Here is a 15,000-nt window from a genome sequence, read left to right as displayed (position 1 = left end):
CTCAAGGCGGTGGTGGTACCTTCCTGCGGTAGGAAGGGTGCTCCGTGTCTCCCAGCCACGCTACTGTGGTCGTTGGAGATTTAAGCCTTGCTAGGACTTGACAAGGGATGAAAGGTTTAACTTTTTGGATAAGTTTCTTAGTTTTCTTGAAGTTTGTGTCTGGAGGGACTGTAGCAAGAGCAGGCACCTCAAGGCTCTTCCAAAGCTCCCTAACTGCGCCATCAAACCCTTCACAGGCTGGGTGAGGCTGGCAGGGACCTCCAGAGGCCGCCTGCTCCAAACCCTGCTGACACAGGGACACCCAGAGCAGGCTGCCTAGGTCCATGGCCACGTGCAGGTGCCTTTCCGTGTTTTCCTCATGTGACTTCCAGAGCTGAAATGCACTTGCTTCGTCAAGCTGCAGGATAAAATGATCACTCGAGGTAAACATACTGTTTTCTCTCAAAGCGGGTTGGTGGCTTTGATGAAGCCTCCTGTTTACCAGCCCTGGGCACTACTGTGGGCACTGTGCAGGGTGCAGGTCCTCAGAGGTGACCATGCACTTGAATGTGTGAGGGGAGGCTCAAGGAATCCCAGCTCTTGGTCAAGAGCAGTGGGAAAGTTGTAGTGGTGCTCGTTTTATTATGATTTTTGTCTGCACCTGTCACTCAGTGGCAAGTTGCATTTTGAGCCCCATCCTGTAGCAGAAGTGACATTTGTCAGCATAAGGTGGGTGGTTTCCCACCTAAATCCTTCTGGGGGATTTTTATCGGTGCTCGTTTTCACAGCACTTAAGTTCAGGTAATTTAAAAAACTCTCTTAGCAAGGGCTCGCTCAGCTCAGTGTTTCCTAGGAGAGAGGTTGCATGGACGGGATGGGTGAAGCAAGGGGCACCAGGGATGCTCCCCAGGGACTCTGCCATTTGTTACAGCTGATGATACCCAGACTTTTACCCCAGCACCCCCAGGCCCCCCAGGGGCTCAGGCTGTGTGGATGCCAAGATGTGACAGGGAAGCACAGGAAAAGAAAGGGAAACACACAAAGGGGCAGGTGTTACTAACTTCTCTTCTGTCAAAGCGTGTTTAAATTCCCTTAAGGTTGGATTTCTTCTTGTCATTGCAACTTTTATCCTCTTTGGAGAGCCTAGGTTGAAATGATCTTTCTGCTCCAAAATTCTCGGTCCTTTATGATTTCAGGCACTAATGTCTGCTTTTCAAAATGTTAGTTGCAATGTTGATGTCAACGGATTACTTCCGTGAAGAAACGTGGGGAGCATATAGGTGTTTTCAGGCAGATAAGAAAATACGATTCTTGTGTTTAGCGCTGCCACTGGTGGCTGTCTCCTCCTCTCGGCAACGGGAGCCCCTTGCTTTTCCCCCTGTCGTGGAGGAAAAGGCCTTCTGGCATGTTATAAACGGCGGTGATTTGCAGATCCTTTCACGCAGCCTCTCGTGTGTTATCTCGTATAATGAGAATTTCCCAGAGGTTCAAGTCTTGGTTTTGCTCTGAAGACCCAGCAGTTACGAGATCATTAAGCTGCACAATGCAGTTTTTAGTGTAGCCTATGTAACTTTTCCGATAAATGCTCAGTCCCTCCCCCACGAGCTGCAAGGCAAAAATGACAACTACTGTAATGTTGAAATTGGATCCAAAGGGATTTAGCAAACTGAGCATTTGCCATATTTAGCGTCATCAAAGTTCCTTCTTCCCATACTTCAATGATGCGTTGCTGATCTTCTGATTAGTCTGATATGCTGTTCCTCTTAAATCACATTCACTACTCTTCCTAAACCCTCCACCGTTATTTCTTCTTGGGTGAAATTCATGCATATACTTTAATATTCCTAAATTGACTATTAGGAAAAAAAAAATGATAAAGCTAAAACGTGCGTTTGGTCCGTATCAAGCTGTGCCATTGATTTGCTCAGGAATCTGTGATACTGTGTTTCTCTCCCGGTGCAGTGGAACTGACAGCTTTTAGCAAAGTCAAATAAGATGGTTAACAAACCACATGTCCTATCGTTTTTAGCCTTGCCATTGTACCCTTGTGGCTGTGAGCCAGAGAGAGATACAACGCCTCCTCCCACGCTGCGCAGCTCTGCCCGTGTTTTGTGTGCACACGTGTGTGGACGTGTGTGTGGCAGCTTCCACACTTCTCTCTCCTGCTGTGGGGTTCACTGGAGAAACTTGTGCTGAGCATAGCTGCACAGAACAATTTGAAAGAGAGTCTTGAAAGGAGGAAAAAGAGAAAAAAAAAGCTCCTTTTTTTTTTTTAACAAAAAATGAAGATGCTTCTCTGTTCCGGGGCAGTTCTGTCAAGGAGGGACAAGGTGGCTTGTCCTGGTGAATGAAAGCCACAAATGTCAGTGTCCCAGCACAAGTGCCGAATGAAGTTGGTCAGAAAGAGAGGACAGCTTGCAGTGCCACTTGATATCAGTCTCATCTGTGGTGTTGCCATAGGCTTTTTGAATGCCAGCTGCAGTAACGAAAGTCAGGTATTGTTGCTATGCGTGAAAAGAAAAAATAGTCCAAATCATTTTGTAACTCTCTTTCAAAATCTGTCCTAAAAGAGAGCATCAGAGCTCACAGTTGTAACTGTGACAGGATGGTTTCAAGTGAGGGGGACACCATGCTGCCAGATAAAATAAAAATATGGTTATTTTTTCTTTTCAATTTATTTACTTAAAACAACCCAAAGAAGTCAGCCTGAGGGTAGTACCTGGATTTTAGTCTTGCTTTGGCTCCTGTTCCTCCATCAGCCTTTTTCCCTGGCATTTTTTGTAGTTACCGTCATCCTCCGTGCATTAATATCTCTCCGCATGGTCCTTTTCCTTGTACACATTTAACAACCCAACCCCAGCTCTGAAATCCCAGGCTCAGCCCCGCATTCAAGGCATTTCCCTTGACGCCTTCCCTCCTGCCCCCAGCGTACGCTCACCACGCTCCTGCACGTAGCCCACATGCACGCACCAAGGTGAAAACCATTTTTAGGAAGTTGGCTCTGCTTTTGGCAGGGGAGGACCATAGTGGTGAGGAAAAACCTAGCCGAGGCTGGTTGTGCTCAAGTCTTAGCAGAATGGTTATCTTAAAGAGCTTTGAGCTCGTCCCATAACCATCAATGGGATTATGTAAAGCAATTCAAGTAACACCACCTATGAAGTCCAAGTAATAACCCAGTCACATAAGTGGCCCATGGCCCTTGAGAGGAACGCTGGCTGCCAAAATTTTCAGAAGTGATGATGGGTTTAGGCCAGGTCCATTTTGAGATGCTCAACTGGAGATGTGTCATTGAGAGCCACTTTGTCAGGAGGTCCTCGATGGTCCGTTCCCTGACAATGACGTGTGCCCATTACTGCATCCAAAAATCAAGACAACCTAAATTATTGAAAATTCCGGCCACTCATGTGCCTATTTTAGGAACCTGTGTCCTTCCTGCAGGATTCATCTCAAACTGAATTAGGGTTCATCAGAAGGAGAATTAAAGCCTTTGAACCTGATTCTTATTTAAACCAAGGCCACGTACGCATGTTTTTGCAATATGAAGGCACTGTAAGGGAGAATTTATAACCACCCTAATGCTCCTTTACACAACTCGAGCAGTGTAAAGTGGTCTCCAGAGAACTGAAAATCAAGTCAATAACTTGCTAACTTCCATCTCAAAGCTTGCATGCTCTTTCTCTGCAAGCTGCAGTGGCGATCTGCACACTTGTAACGGGACCAGAAGTGGGCACAGGCTAATGGGACAGTTGTTTATTTTAGTATTACACTCCTCGCATTTTTTTCCTCAGCTGTAGACTTCCTCATTCAAGGGGTTTATTGTTGTAGTGTTTCGACATCGTTCTCAGCATTCTTAAAGAAAAAGTCGGAAGGCCTCTCTCTTGCAGTCTGCTGCAAGGAGAATAAAGCTGAATTTGCAATTTGAGGATAGCAGACATAACTGTCCCGATTCCTCTAAGAGAAACTAAAACATGTATTTCTAGATGGAACTTCCTTCTCACTTAAAAATCTTCTTGCTTTCGGGAAATTTAATTGATGCCTTCAGGCCTTTTTCCTTTTGTTTTGTTTTGTTTTGTTTTGTTTTAATTTTGAAGAGGCGCTCTTGTGAAACAGCAAAGCTTTCCTTGAAAACTGCACAGGAGTCGAAGCTGATTTGTAAATCGAGTAACAAAATCCACGGCTTTCAGTAGAAGGGCTGTGCATCGCACGTATCAATTAATGCTGGTTAATCAGTTTTTGCAGTTGGTGGAACTGCAGATTGTAGTTGGAAGCTATTAGGGAGGAATCGCAGGAGGAATACTGTTGCAGGACTACGCTCATTTTTTATGTTTGTGTCCTCTGGATTCAAGGTGTTTGTATAATGAAGTTGGCACATTGATATATGATCTATTTTTTAATGTCATTACAATTTTAGTTCCCTCTGCCTTTTTGTCATTGGGTTACATTTAAGCACAGCAAGATCAACTTTAAACTTCCTTACTCAACAGCTTTATTAGTTATAACGTACCGTGACCTTTCTCAACATTCTTAAAGAAAAAGATACAGTGTAATGTCACTTTACTTTGCTTATTGTTCTTTGTTGTGGTGAACAAAGCATTTTCTACAGTGGCTATAGCACATAATTATACAGCTTTCAATAGCGGTGTCTTGGCACATATCAAAGTTCAGAAGAGCCTTTAGAAAAAAAAAGATGTTTTGTGGCAGCCTAGGGAGGGTCTCATCTTTCCTTCAGAAAATAGTTCAAGGCTCTTCTGTCAAGCTTCCCTACTTAGAGCTTTTTCTCCTCCTGCTTCATAAAGTTTAAAGGGGATTCAGTGGAGTTCTATGATCTATTTCCTTTGAAAGATTGTTCCTTTGCACAGAGAAGTCCTTTGACTTCAAGAGTTCACAGATTCATGTCTTTAGGTATCATATGTCTGACCTTATCAGTTACTCTATTTAATGTAGGAGAAAAAGTCTCAACTCTTTGTGTTTGTCTGTTTTGCCTCTGTGAAATGATTTGGTGAAAAGACCATCCTTTTTAACACACCACTGAGAGGCCGTTTCTGACTGTAACCTACCCTGTGGCTCTTCTAAAAAAAAAAAAAAAATTGTCCTTGTGTTTTGTGTATGGATGATTTCACAGTGAGAATAGAATTATACAAGGACAGGCACACATAAAAAAATCTTTTGCTCTCTTTTTCCTAAATGATCTATTGGCTATTTTGGTGGCTGCTACTCTGGTTCCCCAACAGGCAGGACCATTTAACAAACACAGAGATAGCGGCTGGAGTGCTGGGCCAGCAGTAGGTTTTCCCTTGCTTCGACCTACCCCAAAGGCCTTCATAATTAATTGTCCTTCAGAGATGAGGAAAGTTCAGAGACAGTGTGTGTAGCGATGTCTATTGTCTGACATTCAGTTCTCCTTCCCTCAGCTCTTTTTCTTCATTCCACAAAGGGTTATCAATAGGAGCAGGGAGCAAGCTCTCTTCTAACAGCTGCTGGTGGTGGCGGTGGCTGTCTGCGGAAGGTATCATTGTGTTCAGCCATCTATGGATTAAATGGCTGCAAAACTTCTAACAACCTTTTCAAACGGGCGTGTTTATTTCATCTAGATTACACAGACCTATTTAGCTAATTAAAAACTTTCTCAGAACCCCTTCTCCTTTATGCAAGGGAAAAAAAAATTGCAACCCTGCTGTAATTATGAAGAATGGCTGCCGTGAAACTTTGGTAAATAAATGAAAGATTTGATCAGCCAGCTTTGATCGAAATGCACAAAATAAGCGTTGGTTTGTTTGTTGAGTTGCTCTGTGTTTTTGCTTCTTTCTGTTGTTTTGGTTTTGTGGTTTGTTTGTTTTTTTTTCTTAGAGGGAAGAAGGATGCATAGTAGAAAAAGCATGAAAGAAAGCGCTGGTGTGAGCTGTAACAGAAACAAACACTCACCCAATTTAAAAAACTGCCACAGTTCCTCCTGTCTGCTCATAACATCAAAGTGCAAAGAAGCTGGAGTTTGCTAAACAGATTATTAATATTGTTATGCCTTCTGCTATTAATTTAGATTCCTCTGTGGCATAATTATTAAACTTCATATACCACAGGACGAAATTATATACATGCTTCCCCGTTTTCCCTGATGGCACGCTGAACAAAGATATGGTACGGTTAGTAGATATGCAAGAAGTATAGTCAAATTAGGGCTGTTTATTAACAATCGTTATGTTACTGCTCCAATTAATTGGGCGAAGCCAAAAAAGACAAATACAATCATTCTTCCACTGAACAGTTTAACTAGCAAATTAGGTATTAATTTTTTTTTTAATTTAAAAAAAAAAAAAAAAAGAAAGGACTCCACTCTGGACCTTTACCTGCATTCTACAAAAATACATCACTTTGCAATGAAACGGGATAATCATATAAAGCATTTTCTGGGCTCCATCTTACTTCCTTAATGTTAAGAAGGACTGCACAACAATCAAGATCAATTATTGTACTGATTAAGTTATTAAGCCTGGCATTTGGAAACAGGTTTTCTGTATTTAAGAAGAAATTACGTACAAAGGAGATGCAGCTAATACAGTAATGCAAAAAAAGATCATAAAAAATTAAAGTTATTCTTATGAATCTTTCATTAGAAGCAATGAAAAGGGACACTGGTGAAGCCAAGTGCTTTGTTCTTCTGAGCTTCTCTTGTAGGGCCTGATCCTGCGAACAATTATGTACTTGAGTGTTCCTTCTGCCAGAGCCCTGGTGGTGCCTTCAGCCAACCTCCTCCTCTGTCACCGTTCGCCCAGGCAGCCCCGTGGACGACTGTCAGGGCTGCTCTGCTCCAGTAGACAGATGCTGCCTTTAAAAAATCCGTCAAAAAGTCCCGTTTAAAAAAAAAACACGCCACCGAATCGCCCAGCCGTACTGAGGCAAGCGCGTGCTTTTACGCAGGAAGAGTTGTTGTGAAATGATTTAAGGCTACTCAGAGCTTTTCAGATTACTCCCCACCGCAAATAACATGTTAAGTACTAAATTGCCCTAAGCGGTGTTTTGTTACTGATCAATAAAATAGTAATCTTGTCCTTCAGCATGGAAAATTATTTTAGTGGGATTTTTCCTGGTTTAGTTCACGGATAACAGTAAACCAGAAAGTGCAGCCCCCGAAAAAAAGCCAAACCTGTCCTTGTTTGTTTCTAATTTCACTCTGGGGGAATCCTAGGATTGTTCCAGCCGAATGGTGCAGGGTTTCTGTGCGTGCGCCTCTGTGTGCATGGAGCGGTGGTGTGCCGTGCTTTTCTTTGGGTGAGGTTTTTTGTCTCTCTCTCTCTCTCTCTCTTTTTTTTTTTTTTTACAGTTATTTACTGGTACTCATCCTTATTGCCCCGTCCTCTTCTCAAACAAAACAACCCCTTTCCAAAAAAAAAAACCAAAACACAACAAAAACAAAACAAAACACAACTTGGCAAACTGTTCCGACTTCTACTGCCATTTCATTTTGCATTCAACAAGGGGTAGTGGGAATTGAAACGTCAACTGGAGATGGAGAAAAGCACCAATTTATAGTGCGCTAGCCTTGCACAATTCAAGATTTCTTTTGCTAGCTGCACACATTATACTCAACCTCTCGCCACTCTCTTGTGGCAGTTGTGAGGAATGGCTATTCCTTCCCGTGTGTGTACTGCAGGCCTCTAAAGACTCTTATTTATTCTCTCCCATGTCACCTTGTGTACAGTCTGGTCTGTGACACTGATGGTGATTATGTCATTATTTTGCTCTGGGGGCTTTGGCACATCTGCAGAGCTGATGCACATCTTCTTTGTTACGCTGGCATACGTCCCATATCGCAAATGCTTCATTAGCCTTACTGCCTGCCTCCTTGCCAGACAAGAATACCCAAATCCAAGCTTCTTTTTGCTCTGTTCTTTTGTGTCTGCGATGAGCCTTTATTCATCTTCCTAGTTCTTCCCTGTTTTCTATTTTTCTGTGCAAAACTGATTTCCAGATGTCCGTATTTGGGTTCTCCAAAAATCCATCCTGGATGAGGAGTGAGAAGCAAGGTGAATTTTAACCCATGTTATTCCTCACTAGCGTAAAGTCTTACCCCTCTCAAGCTTAAATCCATTTTAATTCATCCTGCACAGAAAGAATTCGTTAGGCTAGGCAGTTCCAGTCAGTGGGAATATTTTAAAACTTGGCATTTGGAAAAAAGAAAAAAGGAAGAAGGAAAAAAAATATAAAACCAACGATTTCTCTTACCATCTAGCAAATATTAGTTGTGGCAGTGGGTAACATGCAAGTTGCACATGCTTCTTCCAGACTTTATTTCTTTTAGACAACACAGCTAAATTTCTCATTCAGAACTTCTGGAGAAGCAGCACCTTCCAGTGAAGGAGGAGAGAGTTTGTAAGACCCGATTGACTGAAATTTCTTATAAGCTGTGTGTTCTCACTCCTTTTTTCACATTAAAGGGCATAGAACATTTTGTACTGTGAAAACTGAGGAAAATGTTTGATCTTCTAAACTTTATCGAAGCTCTTCTATGTAACTATCATACCAGAGAGATTTGAAATAGTGGGCTAGCTGCTAGCTTCCTAAGATTTTGCCATCCACATCCCACCCACCCCACACTTTTTCTACATGGTACTGAACTAAATTCTGGGCTGGATTCTCAGTTTTTGGTGTAAATCAGCTCCAGCAGTCACTGGAGCTAATTAATGCGTGCCAGCTGAAGAGCTGTCTTTTGTTGTATCACTATACAGTCAAGTGTGTGAATATTTGTTAAATGTTAATTGAAAAAAAAAAAGTTTCATTTGTTTATTTTAAAATGAAAAATTGATTGCAGACCTAGATTTGGAGCCACGGAGCCATCGTGTTTATGGCTGTGGGGTAGAGGGGGGCGTTGTTTTTATTTTTGTAAGGGGCTCTTGCCAAAAGAGGAGGTCCCAGCCGGTACTGTCTTGCAGTGCAGGGTCTGGGCTGTGTGACTGACTTTAACAGAAGTCATACAGATAGGATTGCCCATCCTGTAGGACTTTGAGTAGGTCACCTTCAAGCAGAGCGCTGCTCGGTATCCTCAAGGTGTTTTAAAATGGACGAGAGTCGGGTCCTCATAACATGAATTAGAGATTTTCCATAACCTTTGGAAACTGGGGGAGAGGTTTAGCAGCGTCACAACCCCTTGTGATCTCCAGCCTAATGCAATGGAGATGTTATTTTGAAAGATGCTTAAATCTGTAAAAGCAAAATGCTGAGCCTGAGAGGAAGCAATAGCAGAACATCGCAGAGGTCCACAGGGACTCTGTCTCCGTCACCTGCATGAGAGAGAACCTGGGAGCTGAAGGAGCCACGTCTCAGTACCATACTGAAGCGACAACAATAATGCAAGGACTGCAGTTAAAAAACGCTACTCAGTCCAAGAAAGAGGGAGTATTTAGCATCATGGGGCACTCTGTAGTTGCGCAGAGCCCATGGCAGGACTGGCGTGTTGCTGAATTTTGTAGTGCAGAGACAGAGCCTGGCGCCTTCCTGACGTATGCGCGTGGCTGGGTGAGAGAGAGGGACAGCCAGAAGGGCTGGCCGAATGAAGGTAATCGACATATTGGAGATGGTTTCTCCCTGTGGATCTGGAAGGGGCAAGGTTCATCCTTCTTATCTGCAGAGGGGGAAGTTGCACAGCCTGGTGCTGCCTCGTTTCACTGTGCCACCAGCGGGACTCGTGAACTGCCCTTGGGGGGCACGGTTTCAAGGCGCTGGTGGAAATGTGCCATCGGAGGAAGCTGTGGCCACACAGTAGTCCAAAAGTGCTCAATGGTACGGCCTGGAAGTTGCTTCTGCATGCAATGGAAAGGCTATGTAGAGAGCTGCAGAGCAGGGAGACACGATCTGTGTTGCTCAGCAGAAAGGCTGCAGGACTGATTGGGACTTAGGGGACAACGATGATGTAGATGCATAAATGCATTTAAAGCAGTAGTCTACAACTTCAGAAACTTTTCCACAGGAGAGAGGGGAAATCAACACTGAAAAGAAAAGCCCTTTAACTGCCAAGTATCAGTGTTCAGGGAGAAGCCGAAGTGGCTTATCTCATGCAATTGCGGAGAGGGCTGGCTCCATCGGGCCCAGCCTCGAGGTTATCTCATCCAGCGCCGTCTGCAGCCGCACCGTTTCCTTCCACAAGGGCTAAATAGGAGTCAAACGAGAGGCAGCTCAGTCCATTGCAGCTGAAGACTTTGTCTTCCAACCTCACAAGGCTCACTGGTCCCGCACTGGACCTGGTAACTGAATGCCTGCAGCCGCACAGCTCCGGCTGGAGCAGTTCTTCCCATCACAGCGGGCTCCATCCAGACATGCACGGTTACACTGGGAAGGGGCTCGGCAGAGATAATCTGGGGGGGGAGCCTGGGCTGGTGGGGCTGCTTCATTTACAGCACCCCACGCCCACAAACTGTGCGCAATTTCCTTCCCCAGCCCCTACCCTCTGCCATGGGAGAGAGGAAGGGAGGTCTCCCGCTGCCAGAGGGCACGCTTACCACCTTCATGCCACCCCCAAAAGGACCCCAGTGACCAGCCATTTCCCTGCCAGACTGATTAAGCACCACCTGCTTCCCACCCCTGCCTCCCCTGGCCCCAGCACACACAAACTGAGCAGGGAAAGGGCACTGTGGAAACCACTGGGGTTTTTTCAGGGGCAGGCACAGCCGGCGGAGGTTACTGCAATGCAGAGAGGTGGGGAGAGTGAAGAGGAGTAAGCAACACCAATTACAGATGTTTACTCACTGCTATAATGTTTTTATGCATGCATTATGAGGCGTACTTTAGATATATAAGCCTTTAATTGGGGCTTCTTAATATTTAATCTAAAGGGCCAAATTCTACTGAATTAAAAAAAAAAAAATCCCTACGCACTACGGGCTCTGCAAACCTCTGTACCCATGGTCTAACCAATAGTTTCTGCCTGCCCTGCTCTCTTAGGTATGGAAATAGACCTTGAGAGCAGAGGATGTCCTGCTGGGGAGCGATGCCCCCGCTCCTCACAGACCAGGCTGTGCCTCCCGGTCCTTCCAAGTGACACACCACATCCCACCGGGCTGTGGTGGCCAGGAGACCATGCCCTAACCTCTCAGCTGTTTCCGCAGCAGAGCCAGCATTGGGTGGTCATCCTCGTACTTACTTTCCTGGGCAGGTTTTTTGTGGGCGCCTGTGTGCGGTACCTGCCAGAATTTGGCAGCAGGGCACATCATGTGCCGCTTGGTGTTGTCGGCAGCCTCTTGCAGCAGATTGCATTTCCCCACAGTGGGGCTGAGTTACAGTCAGACTGTAGGGTGTGTGAGTCTTATTTCTCCTCCAGGTTTGGAATGAGACACCTTGGGTGTGACAGTGGCCCCTCCTGCGGTCCTTCCTTACGTTCCCCAACACATACTAAATCCCCAGCTATCACAAGCTGCGGGAGCCTTAGTGATTTTTCCACTCTGCAGCAGTGCCATTGGCGATGCAGTGTGTTAAGGGCAATCAGAGTTTCCATTAGAAGCCTCTACGTCTCATTGCAGCTCTAATTCATCAGCAAGGCGGCAAAGGAAGCTTGATAATCATCTCCCCAGTTACATGCTATCGATAATTTTTAGAGGAGGGGGAAAGGGGAGAACCGAATTGCAAGGTGCAAATAAGTCTAAATAAATTGTCAAATGGGAAGTCTTTTACTTTTACTCCAGCCCGCTCAGCTCTCGGGTCTCACCAAGTTTTGTGCTTTAAAAGCTGGCATGCCGAGGCCGTTGTGTTTGCAGTGCGCAATGTGTTTCCGTAATGGGTGGGCTCAGTGCCTGAACCACGGGCACAGCAGTGCCAGGGCAGAGACCCTCCGGGGGTGGTGGCCATGCAGGGATGCATACGAGGCAGGTGTGGGATGATGTGTCCGTGCCAGGGACGGGGATCTCGGCCGGTAGAGTTGGGAAGTGCTGCTCCCTGCCTGCCTCCAGCCGGGGCAGGCAGCGCTGACGGCGCTCCAGCCGCCCGGGGAGCCTACAAAGTACTTCCCAAGCTTTATTTGTGGAAAAGCTTAATTGAAATGCAAGTGATTAAATCTAATGTATCGCGCAGTATCCATTTTCACTGCGCTACCACTTTCACTTCCCTGATACTATCAGACATCTCAGCAGCCCCACTGTCAGTTTTTTTTCCTTGTAAGAGCCGTGCCCGTTCTCACTCCTTTTGTGAGCTTGGCGGAGGAGATAACAGTAAGCCAGCAGTAGATTAGTAGTGCCCCAAACCCCACACGGGGGATAAGGCATCTCAGCTTCATTTCAGGCAAACAGGTTTAAAGTGCATTCTTAAATCATTTGAGGGCCATGTGTTTTCCAGCTTTTTACAAAGACTGAAAAAGCTCTGGTATAACAGGAACTGCAAGAAGAAACCTCTGTTGTTTTCCCAATTTTTCTTTCCAAGATGGACTCGGGCTAATGCTTTTCTCTTCCTGCACACCAGGCTCAGCACTGCGGTGTTGGTGCTGTCGCACAGGAGTGAGCTCCCCTTTCAGTGGCACTGGGGCTGGCAGCGGGACAGCAGACCATGCCGAGCAGCCACCCAATTCCTTGTCTACCTTCTTCTCTTCCCAAAAAATCTGTTTCTTAACAGATTTGCACAGCAAGAGCTGTGAGAGAAAACTCAAAGGCAATAAACGCAGACCGTGGTGGCACAAGAGGGCTGCCATTGTGGTCGAGGGGACTAGGGCACACGTAGCAGTGGGCAAACCGGTGCCCTGGTCTTTATAAAGGTGTTGGCAGGGAGAAAAGTGTATTTAGGGAAGTGTCCAATGGCTGAGGTATTTTTCATTTGTGTTTTTAAAGTAAAAGCATCCTTTCCAACTATTTCCCTCTCCTCATAAGTGATAATGGAAGAGGCATTAGCCTTTCCATCGCCTGAGCCAACCTATTTTTTTCTAAGAGGTGTCCAGGATGTTCAGCCAATTGAGTGATCTAATTAGCTGAAAATTGTTAATTTCCTTTACCTTATAAAGCACCTAACACAGAAACTGTTAAATAATGTTAAGTGTCAGACTTAAACCGAGAACATTGGGCCATATGCTGCCGTGGCTTTCGCGCCAAAAAGTGTAGCAACTTACTCCAAAACCTGCCTCCAAATTCTGTGCAGAAGCCAAAGCCTCCTGCTTGATATGCTGCCACACCAACTCGCAGCACTAAGACGGTCCCACGCAGCAGCTCGCTGCGCTCGGGGAAGGAGAGCATGTGGACGTGCGAGGGGAGGGGAAGGGCTGGGTAAACGTGCGAGGGGCCAGGACATCGGGACACCGGCGCAGTATTGCACACACGCTGCCCTTGAGAGAGCAGGAGAAGCTCTGGGCAGGGTTAGCCTGGAAAACAGTGGCAGATCGGTGCCTGCAGCTGCAAACTGTGCAAGTCCCTGCTCTGCAGAGGGCCTCGGGGATAGGTAGGTGAGTGGGATAGGTGAGAATGAGCTGCCTCTAGCTCTTCATTTAGTGGGGGGTCACTGGCTCAGTGGGATGCACATGGGGAAAGACACCAGTGTCCCAGTGTCACCAGCCTCCCCACAAGCCACAGGAAAATGGCCTCAGAACTAGCTAGGTGCCTCGCTGCGTTACTTCTGGCTTGGCCCCAGTGTTGGTGCCTTAGGGGAAGGAAAAGGCTGGGAAGGGACTACCACTCTGTAGGATTTCTCCATGACAGGCTGTGAGTATGGGAATACACGTCTAGGTGCCAGCTCGCCCCAAAAGCCCACAGGCTTAAATCTTCATCCTGTGAGTAAGGGACTCGGGGCCATGTATAGGTGATGTACGTAGACTTTCTCAAGCATCTCCTCCCAGAAGGTTGTGCAGTGGCCCCAAAGCTCTTCTTTTACATTGGATCTCATTCCCATTGTCAGCTGAGGTCAGGTTCTCACCCCAACTTTAGAGTGCATGTGCACATCTAGTTTGTTCTTTGCATAAGGTCTTCTAGCAGAAATATTTCCCCTGAATCACCTTCTGCCTTTGCTGCACCCGTGCTGGTCCAGACCACTGCACACACACTGCAAAGCCATCTGACCTGGAGCTGCACATGGTGAGACTGCTCCCCCAGTACGGACTTGCTAGTCATCCCAGAGAGGTTCTCCACCACTTGCCATAATGGATGCTCTTTACGTCTTTTCCTGGGGTTAGGAGGCTCCCTGCGGAGCCCCCCTCTCCTGCCACTGCCCAGACCATCCACCTAGAAGAGCTCGAAGAGCGATCTGGCCTCCTCCTCTCCCCCCCCCCAAGCCTGTTTACCTCCCCTCCCCATGACCTTGCGCTCTGCAACGTGAGCAGCCTTCACCAGCTGAAGACCTCTGATCCCAAGTCCACGAGAGATTTTGGCTTTCCTATTTGGCATTGCGACTTGTTGCCCACCAGGTCAACATGAATAAAGATTTTTTAAATCCATGAAGTCCTGCAATTGAAAAAAAAAAAAAAAAAGAAAGCCACCTCTTGGTAATTTTACTTCTGCTGGCAGCCTGACATCTTGAGTTGTCTGTGCTGCACTTATTTATTTCTGCTCATAATTAGGATCAAAAAAAAATCCAAACAAACATTCACCAAGAATTCTACTTTATATAAAATTTGAAAGTAAAATCAATCCTGACCCAATCTTATCATTTTTAAAGTATGTTTATCCAGCTTTGTAGTAGGAACAAGCAGACTGTTTGAAGGCCACATAGTTTTCAAACCTTGGTTGCAACACGTTACCCCATTTTGAAACCATCTTTATCTAGCCGAGAAAACTAAAATCTGTTTGACAAAGTAGCACTCCAGCCAGTTTATCTTGCAATATGGCTTTAGCTCACAGAGCCTATTGATTTCCTTAAATTAATGTTTACAGAATGCTACTGAATTTCACTCAACGGGACATTGTTCTTTTGAAGCTTTGTAAAATATGATACAGAGTGTTATTGCCGTTTGTTCCTTTGCTAAGACTGATGAAACATTTATTTTTTTAAAGTGCAGCCTTGAACTATAGCTGTTTCCTACAAGTGTGTTTACTCTTGGAACATTAGTAATACAACACACTATCAGAC

At 45.5% G+C, this 15,000-nt stretch overlaps 1 protein-coding gene across 4 annotated transcripts in view; it reads left to right on the top strand.

Moving 5' to 3' along the window:
* Positions 1–15,000, top strand: part of PROX1 (prospero homeobox 1) — a 48,614-nt gene that overhangs the window by 21,166 nt on the left and 12,448 nt on the right. The gene's annotated exons all lie outside the window — the stretch shown is intronic.

Source organism: Anser anser (assembly GCF_964211835.1).
Source record: "Anser anser genome assembly, chromosome: 3".
Classification (NCBI taxonomy): domain Eukaryota; kingdom Metazoa; phylum Chordata; class Aves; order Anseriformes; family Anatidae; genus Anser; species Anser anser.
The sequence above is the reverse complement of the archived record's forward strand: the minus strand, read 5'-3'. Positions and strand labels throughout refer to the sequence as shown.